This window comes from Sorex araneus, chromosome 2 (assembly GCF_027595985.1).
Source record: "Sorex araneus isolate mSorAra2 chromosome 2, mSorAra2.pri, whole genome shotgun sequence".
Lineage (NCBI taxonomy): Eukaryota > Metazoa > Chordata > Mammalia > Eulipotyphla > Soricidae > Sorex > Sorex araneus.
The window spans coordinates 92,700,632-92,710,830 of NC_073303.1; positions in this window are offsets into that span (position 1 = coordinate 92,700,632).

The window sequence follows — 10,199 nt, forward strand, 5'->3', positions numbered from 1 at the left end:
ACCTCAATGAGCTTGGTCACCGTGTGGATATGGTCAATCATGCTGAATCCTTTTTGGAACCTGGCTTGCTTGCATGGTTGTCCTTCATCTAGTGTTCTGCCGATCTTATTCAGGATAACTCAAGTGAACAACTTGTAGACGACGGACAACAGGTAGATCAGGTGATAGTTGCCGATGTTGTGGATGTCTCCCTTCTTGTACAACAGAACAGTCCTGCTGGTTTTCTATTTGGACAGAACCTTGTATCCAGACAAGTAGCGTGTAAAGAGCCAAGCCAGTATATTGACGAGTACTGACGGCAGATTCTTCAGGTGTTTGGGTCTGACCTTTTCTGGACAGGATGCTACATGCTTCTTTACTGACAAAATGATGTGTTGGATTTCAGAAGGGAGAATGCTGGAAACAACATACCCATTCTGCGGAATTTGGTATGTATGCAGGTGGACGTGCCTATTGAAGAGATCCGAGTAGAAGTTCTGCATAATCTTCTCCATTGCCCTTCTGCAAGATGTGATAGATCCATCAGGACATTGGAGGGCAGTCATCTTTGTCTTATAGTTGGTGAAAGATAGGTGGGCATTGCGAATACTTTTCCCGACTTCTGCTGCATCGGTCAACACTACTGCTCTTCTTTCTTTCAGGTCTTCCTTTATCTCATCTCTGGACAGCTTTGCGAGCTTGGATATTAGCTTGTGATTGCCTGAGGCACACGCCAAACCACATTGGCTAATGAGCTCAAGAGTTTCTGTAGACAGATGTCTTTTTGTGGCTTCCTTACTCTCGGCATTCCTCGCACAGTCATGGAGGTGCTGAACCAGTCGATCGTATTCCTTGTTGATGTTGTCAACAACGGCATCTTCCTATATTGCCGCAATAGTGCCAAAGAGCTCCCAAGTTGGTGGTCATTCTGGGAGTTCTTTTCTTAAACTTTGCAGCCCTTTCTCCCCACTCCATGAAGTAGAATTTCGCAGGAAGGAGACAGTGGTCTAATCCCATTTGGAATTTTGGGACAACAGCAACATCAATCAGGTAAAACCATTGATTGAATATGATGTGATCAATTTCATTGTGGAACTGTCCACTGGGAGAATACCATGTCCAGCATTTCGATTCGGCCTTCTGGAACTGCGAATTACCATGGATGGTCTTGGTTGACATGATGAACTCAGATAGTTTCTCACCCTGTTCGTTCCGTTCTAGGCCACGGGCCTCAGTGTGGAGTTCTTCAGGTGACCTTGTCGGTCCTGTCTTGGCATTAAAATCACCAACATTGACCGTGTAAAAGGTTTGGTCTTCTTTAGAGAACTTCTCCAGCTTCATGTAGAATTTCTCAATTTCTTCTTTGTCATAGTTGGATGTTTTTGCGTAGACGATGAAGGTAGAAACTGCTGGCAATGAGCCACATCTATTCAAATGTAAGTGTCGATTTGGGTTGTTAGGCATTTGAACAAATTAATACTCATGGCCAAGTTCCTGTTGACAAGGACACCGACACCACTGGTGCCTCTACTGTCGCATATTCCGAGGAGCAGTTCTTCTCCAGTGTCGAAAATGGCGTGATGTGATCAATGCCTTCTCATCTCAGTCAGTCCAATGATGTCGTACTTGATTTTCTGCACTTGTACCATCAGGTCCTCAATGGATGCTTCTGATGTAGGCGTACATGCGTTGAAAGTACAGACAATCATTTTAGCCCTTCTTCGTTTGGGCAGCCTAGTTCGGCCCTGAGATTTTATCAGCCTCTCCTTACTTGTCCTTTCCAGTGCTGCCGTATTGGGGACTCTTTCATGGTCAAGGGAACGAGGCCTATTATTGTTACTGTTTTTGGCATATCAAATATTCCACGGGTAACTTAAAAGGCTCTGCCAGGTGGCGGGATACCCTTGGTAGCCTGCCGGGCTCTCTGAGAGGGACAGAGGCTTTTAGGGCAACCTCTAACTGCCCTTACAGGTGCTCCCAGTGTACCGAATGCAAGGTGTTGGTCGACTGGCATATTGTAATGATCTGCACGCTGACAAAACACCGACCTGCCTGCAATCTCTGGGCAGCACCTGTTGGTTCACTCTTCACTGGTTGGCACCATTGCCACCCCCACCATGATGAGGTGGTGAACCACAGTTTCCTATGACCCAAAATCTGATGAGCATGTTTTCTATGCCCGTTTTCAAATCCCTTTTTGTGAAGCAGATGTTTTAAGACAATGGGCTTCTCTGGAATAGTTATGAGACTTTTTTCACACATCTATTAATCCGGCCAAAGAAGTAGTGCAGAGATTAAGGTACTTTTCACGTGTGTGGCTGACCTGGTTCTATCTGTAGCACCACCAGAAGTGATCCCTGAGCACAGTTAGAGTAAGCCCTGAACATTGCCCTGTGTGGCCCAGAAAACAAACAAACAAAAAAACCAAAAATAAAACAGAAGTACCAGGCAGAAAATAGCTCAGGGATTAAATCGCATGACCTAAGTTTGATACTCTGCAGTACATGTTCCCCTGAGTGTGTATTTTAATTTACATTCACATGTATTATGTGTAGGTATTTTGATTGCGTGTGTTGGAGAGAGAAACCCCTGAGAAATAGGAGATGGTGCCTTAAAGATCAAGTTTGAGGCACAATTGTGTTGCAATCTTGAGGCCAAAGTTTTTAGGTTATACTGGGAGACTAAAAACTCGGGAAATATTTCCCGGTAGTCTTAAGGCTGAATTCCTCCTTCACAGGTCTTATTATTTTTTTCCCTCTTAAAGTATTTAAGATGATTGGATAAAGTTATGGAGTACATCTTCTTTACTGTGCTATCAGCTGTAAATGTAGGTGACATTTACAAAATAAATTTGCAGCAACATCTAGAATCATATTTGAACAATTGAGCAGAAAACTGAGCCACTTTGTTGCACACATTTAACTCTCACAACCCATGAGTATTTTACATATTTAATGTATTATAAATAATATCTTTTAGGGTTTAGTTTCTGACTGTTGCTCTTTTCTTAGGTTTTGTTTTTTTAACTGTTGCCTTTCATTGTTAAGCAGACAATTACTGCCTTTTATTTCTAGGCTAGGATTTTCTTTCATCCTTTTAGATCTATCCTTTAAAGGTGTGAATCATTTTAGGAACTTAATGTAATAACATAATTTCTCAGTTTTCTTCTTTTATTAAAATCATTTCAAAGACTGGCATTTTAAAGAATCTTGTCTTATCTCCCCTTAAATCATCTCTCTATATTTTTTTCTTATACATTATAACAATCCTTAAATTTAAAATGTAGGGGCATCTAGAAAATTCACAGAAAGAATGTGCTGATACATAGGAAACAGTTTCTGAGAAAAGATACAAGTTTATATTTTAAGCATTTTTATTTTTAATTTTTTTTCTGTTTAATCTTTTAATGTTACTGTTGCCCGCTTGAGCTAATCAATGAGCAACGGAATGACAGTGATACAGTGAGTCTTTCAATGTATTGACCTTTTTTTTCTCATCTGTAAAATGAAATTATAATGGCCATTTCATAAATCCGATGTATTTAAATAAGATAGATTCTTTGTGTAATGAACTTGTTAAACAGAGTAGTTCCTGTATATTTGAGGGATGATAAATGTTTAATACTCTTTGCATTTCACTATGAATCTCATTTTTATTTTTGGAATTTTGGGGCTACATTTGGTGGTGCTTGGGCATCACTAAGCAGTGCTCAGGAGACCAGCAAGTGCCCAGAGTTCTAACTGGGGTCAGTGCATGTAAGGCTAGTGTTTTAAACTCTGTACTATCTCTCTGGCCCTTGCTTTTAATTTTAGAATGTTTCAAAGATGAAAAAGCCTACCAATACTATACCAATCTCTGGGATTATGGAATAAGAGGCTAAAAAAGATTCTTGTTCCCTTAAAAGTGTGTATCTAGCAGATTCTGGCAAGTAGCGAGACAGTTAAGTAAACAAAGTCAAAGAATAGATAGGTTTGATAAGAACTGTTAAGAAAATAGTAGCAGAGACTATAAAAAGTAATGAAAAGGGGAGCCTGTTTCATATGGGTAGGCATGGAAGACCTCTTGAGGAAGTGACATTTGAATTGAGTCCCTAGAAGGATTTGAAAGAACCAGATGTAAAGAAATCCTGTCTGGTGAGAGAAGAGAGTTCAGATTTTCTGAAGTGAAAAGACTTGGCAGATTGGTGAAAGTAAATGTAGAAGAAGCCTGAGAGGGCTAGCAGGTACCACTTCATACAGGCCACAGAAGAGATTGGATTTTAAATTCAGAGGGAAACAAGATTTTAAAGAAGGGATTCCCGATAATTCAGTGGGGAATTGAACCTAGCTCTGAAATATCAGCAAGCTATATATTTTATTTTATTTTATTTTATTTATTTATTTTTGCTTTTTGGGTCCCACCTGGCGATGCTCAGGGGTGACTCCTGGCTCTGCACTCAGGATTTACCCCTTGCGATGCTCAGGGGACCATATGGGATGCTGGGAATCAACCTGGGTTGGCCACGTGCAAGGCAAACACCCTACCCGCTGTACTATTGCTCCAGCCCCAAGCTATATATTTTAATGATACTTTTTAGTTGCCAAAAACCTGTGCCCAAGCTATTCATTTTCTCTGCTATAAAAATCTTGTTCTGCTTCTATCAAAGCAAAGCCTGGGTTATCTGAAGCAAATAGTGTTTTATATTTTTAAAAAACATGTTATACACATAAATATTTTTAAATAGAGTGTTTTGTGGATTCCCCTCTTCCCACACGTGCCAGTTGTTAGCAGAGCAGTAAAGAACACAACTTCAGTTAAAGATCTAAGCTTTAGCAGTTTTTTCTTTTTCCAATGCCTGGGATGCAGGGCATAGATTGAGTACTTAACTACTTATTTGGGACCCTGGATTTGATTCCCTAGCACCACAAAAGGAAAAAATTGAATAAAAATATTTTCCTCATTGGGACTCCAGGCCATTGTAGGTATGGCACTGGACTCAAACTGCCAGCCTTTCCATTAAGGCACCTTTCAGACCCTTTTTTCCAGGGAATCCGGTTCAGTGGGGATTGCTTAATCACTGCATGTGGCAGCACCAGGGTTTGAAGTTATAACCTTTTTTTTTTTTTTTAAATAATGTAGGAATACTGTTATTTGTTCAGCCATTGGTTAAGCTCATTGAATTGGGCATGAACTCAACTTTTTTTTTATTGTATCATCGTGAGATAGAGTTACAAAGCTTTCATGTTTGAGATCCAGCCATGCAATATGAAACACCCATACCTTCACCAAGTGCACATTTGCCACCACCTACATCCTAGTCCTCACCCTGTCTCTATGGCAGACAATTTTCCCAATACTCTTTCTCTCATTTTGGGCATTATGTTTTGCTTGAAATTTCCCACCACCATTCAAGCCTACCTGCCAGCAGCAGGCGCTTGATAATTTATTTTCCATTGCTCATTTTGAATATTATGAGTGCTTACATGGCCTCAGTTATAAATGTAAATTTCTAGATTGTAAATGGTTGGGTTCCAGAGATATCTCTGTAGGGTACTAATCCATTTGGGGATTCAATTGGGAGTCTCTGGGCCAGGGCTGTTGGTGCACTAAGATGGCACCCAGAGGCAAATTGTGGGCGTGATGACTAGTCTGCTGGACCGGAGGGGACCCGGGGAGGTGTAGCCTGGGTCCTCTGCCGCCATTCGACCTGAAGATTTAGTCCTGGAACCCGCAATGGTGGGTGGGGATGGGAGTGGAGGGTGGGGGGAGGGGAACAGGGAGGCTTGCTTGTGGAAGCTTGGAAGCTCTTGGTCACCGGGATTCCATCTGGAGTAGGCGGGGAGAGCGCACCTGGCTCCACCCGGGGTGCCCACCTCCTGGGGAATGCTTCTCTCCTAAAGAAGGAATTATTTAATTGTAATTTTTCCCTTTTATAGAAGAGGCTGCTTAGTTCCAAAAAAAGCTAAATGGCTCATTTTATGTAAATATTCAAAATAAAATGATCCTGTTTTTTATTGTCCTCCCAGTTTTAGAATGAGAGGTTCTTGAGGTAAACTACTGAACTAGGTAAACAATAGGGACAACTGTTGTTATATTTGCTGTTTTCTTCTCTAATGCTCTTTTGTTTAACCTTTGCTATTTTACACTTATCCATGGACTTAGGATGAGACTGTTGCTTCCATAGTGTGGAAAGAGACAAGTTACAAACAGTTGCCATAAAATGCCATGATAAAGGCAAACTCAATTAGTATATCATGGTGTGTCTGTTAAGTAACTAATTCAGAGTATGTTAACCTACAGAGTTGAATGTGCTTGACACTGATATGAGACATTATATTGCCTTATCTATTTGGCCTTTACTGTGTTTTTTTTGCCATCCAGCTATAACTCTGTCCTAATTAAAAGCCTGTTTGAAGGCCATGCTCTGGCTCTGTCTGACCAGTTCCTTTCTTACTAGAAAGATTTGTCTTGACAGCCTCCTCTGTTCTTGGTAGTCACTCCCAGGCTTCAGTGTGTACCTCTGGTTGGTGATAAGTCTTAGAAATAGCAACATGTTTTATGCTTTGTTTTGTTAAATTTCACATTAAAAATGTGAAATTACAAAGTTATTTATGATTGGGCTTTAGGTATGCAATATTTCAGTACCTACCCTTTCCCTCCAGCAGTGCCATCCCCACCCCAACTCCATTTGCCTCCAACCCTTTTAGAGACTAATATAGGAGTAGTTGATCTTGATCTGTTTTTCCTCTCAAGTGATGCAGATTTCATTATTTTTAAAAAAACATTTAAAAATATTTTTATTTTGTCCCACTGCTGGCATTGCTAGTTCAAGTTCCATAAGGTGCTAAGGATTGAACCCAGGACCTTTTTGTAAAGAAAGCATATACTGTAAGCTTACACCACACACTCATGCTCATTCTTACTTTTCGTAGATTTCTCAAAGGAAAAATTCAACGTTTATTTGCTTATTTTGATTCATTTGCTTTTAAAGTGTGTTTGGTAGGTTAGGAGGGTGTGGCCATTCCTAAGAAAACCAGCACATAATATTCATTGTTGGTATTAAAATATGCTCTGAATTTTAAAACAAAGCACCAGAATGCATTCAGAGAACAGCTCAAGTACACTTTCATGTACTTTTAAGTTAAGGAGAGTCAGTGTTTTCTTTTTGATTGTTTCTCTTTCAAAGGCTTATATTTTTGGAAAACTTAAACATTTTTCTTACACATGTTTTATTCTTTTATGTTACAAAGTTTCATTAAACTTTGTAACACAAAGTTACACTTTTTTGTAACACTCAATTTCATAACTCTAAATTAATTTTTAGAAATCTATCAATATATTTTATTCCTGTCCTTAAATCTTTATTGTGTGTGTAAAAACAAAATCTGAAAATACAACATGCATCAAGAATATTAAGTGATTCGTTCCTGATGACTCTATTACATTTGAACAGACTATTAGATGACAGGTAGCTTTGACAGTATAAAGTAGATGATCTGACCATTTGCGTCACATGAGGATAAAATTATCCATCTCCATTATCCTGCTCCTGGGTCTTAGAAGGAAGAGATCTAGATTTTCAAAGTATAAACTGAGAAAGTTGGACTCAAATTAGCCTTTATGAGTTATAAAGCTCAGTTGTATATAATTAACCCATTTCCCCTATTTGTTTTGTACTTACCGAGGAACGATAGAAGAATTTTCTGTGAAAGGTGGATAAGGTACCCATTGTGACTTTAACTTGTATAAAAAACATTTCCAGCTGTACTAAATATAAAACTGTCAGCACTCTGCAGTAATTACTCATCTTTCTCAGTTGACAAGCGGAGGCATGGAGCACAGGTGAGAGCAAACTCTTGAAATAGGTTTCAGAGTTCCAAGCTGTCCACCATCTACTGTGTGACTCTGGGAAAATTGCTTTTCTGTCTCATAGTGCACATTTGTGTGTGTTTGTGTTAGGAGGGAGGCACCAGATGATGCTCAGGGGTTACTCCTGGCTCTGCACTTAGGGTTACTCCTAGCAGTTCTTGGAGGACCATATGGGACTCCTGGGATTGAACCCAGGTTAGCTGTGTGCAAGGCAAGCACACACCCACTGTATTGTCACTCGGGCTCCTCATCCTCTACATATCTAAGACAAGTACAGCACTAATACCACCTAGCAAGGCTGTGAGGATTAAATGAATTGATAAATGAAGCACTTAAAATTGTCTCAAATTTATAAATATTATATGAGTGATAACTATTCATACTGTCAATATCTTACCTTTTAAGTGGCTGGTTTTATTGGTCAAGTTTTCGTGGAGATACAGCATTTGAAATGGGCATTGAGGGATAAACAATTTATCCCTCAACAAAATATCCCAGTTATGCTAAAAATAAAGGATTAAAAATGAGGAAATAAAAAAATGAGGAAATATGTATGAACGAAGTTACAAAGAACTGGTCATGATTCTTTTGCCTTCTTCCCACTTCCTTTTTCATGCTAGTTATTTCCCTGCCTTTGATCCCAACATTTGATAGACATTATCTATCATATTTAGTGCATATAAAGAACTACATCAGCCACGCCCAGTGGTACTCAGTGTTTATTTCTGGCTCTGTGCTTACCAGGGATCACTCTGGTAAGGCTCTGTTACCATATGAGGTGCCTGGGATCAAATCTGGGTCAGGTGTGTTGCCACTATACTATTGGTGCCACCCCTCAGTAGGTATTTCAAATTCTTGTGGGGTTTTTTGTTTTTGTTTTTGTTTGTTTGTTTTGCTTTTGGGGTCACACCAGGAGATGCACAGGGGTTACTCTTGGTTCAGGGGACCATATGGGATGCTGGGAATCGAACCTGGGTTGGCCGTGTGCAAGGTAAATGCCCTACCTGCTGTGCTATTGCTCCAGCCCTCAAATTCTTGTTTTTCAGATAAAAATAACCACAGAAGTTAAAGTCACTTTCCCAAGGTTCATTGTGGGCCTAATTCTGTCAAACTGTAAAGCTCAGGTTATTTTTTATTCAGTATTACTATCCTAAAAGTGAACTATCAGAAGAGTTCTAAGAAATATTTGAAGAGATGAATACTCCATGGTTGGATTGTAAATATTAATACAATTATTACATTAAAGATGCATATGATCATTTTGTCACTGATAGAATGCCTCAGTTCTATCACTGTATATTCCTTCTTTTAGCTGCTTTGTCATCCTGTCTTCTGAGCCTTTAAGGAAATTGATAATTCCATACTCACACTTTTTTCTCTTGAATTGCTGTCCTTAGTGTGAATTTAAATTGATCTGTCTCCATGTACTACTTCCTTTCATTAATTGGCTGATGATGTTCTCCCTCTGTATTTTTTATGGCTTTTTTAATTAAAAAATAATTTTTTAATGTCTAAAATGCCCTTTATAGATGATACAGCCAACAATTCAGATGCTTTGAGGCTGGAGAAGTAGTACAGTGGGTAGGGTGTTTGCCTTGCATGTGACCGACCTGGGTTTGATTTCCCTGGCACCCCATATTGTCCTCTGAGCCCTGCTGGGAGTGATCTCTGAGCACCAAGTCAGGAGTAAGCCCTGAGCATCTCTGGGTATGGCCCTCAAAAAAAAATCCCAAAACAAAACAAAAACAATCCAGGTGCTAGTTTCCATAAATCTAGGAGCAGACTTAATGAACTAATCTTCATTATTAGGATCTTTCCCTAGAATTCATTACCCTTCTCTCTGGGGAGGTAACTCATGTGCTGGAGCACCTGCCTTACAATAGGAGCCCCAGATTCTGCACACTGATCCATGAGTAGCTCCCAAGTTCTGTCACCTATAATCCTAAAACCACAAAAAGGAAAGTAGAGCATTTGGGGTGAAAATGTTATTTGGCAATATAGCACAGCCCCAGATGGGGGGAGCTCCTGGCACTGTCCCCCCAAAGGAAAATTCCAGAAAGAAATGCAAAATATGGAAAAGTATATAGATGAATATATAGATTACATATTTGAATATAAATACATAAAAATAAAATTAGCAGAAAACAAAGGATAAAACACTCGAAAATTGTGAACGGACCATTAATAACTTTTAGAGAGGTATAAGGAAACCTTTTTAAGCAAATCATCTATACTTTTGTTTGTTTGTTTGTTTAATATCCTATCACTATGAGGCAGGTCTTCTTGATCCAGATTGCTGCAGAGCCTTGGAACCACTTGCCTATTCCACCTCCCATATTTTTAGGTCATCTCTTCACCAGCAGTCTGATTTT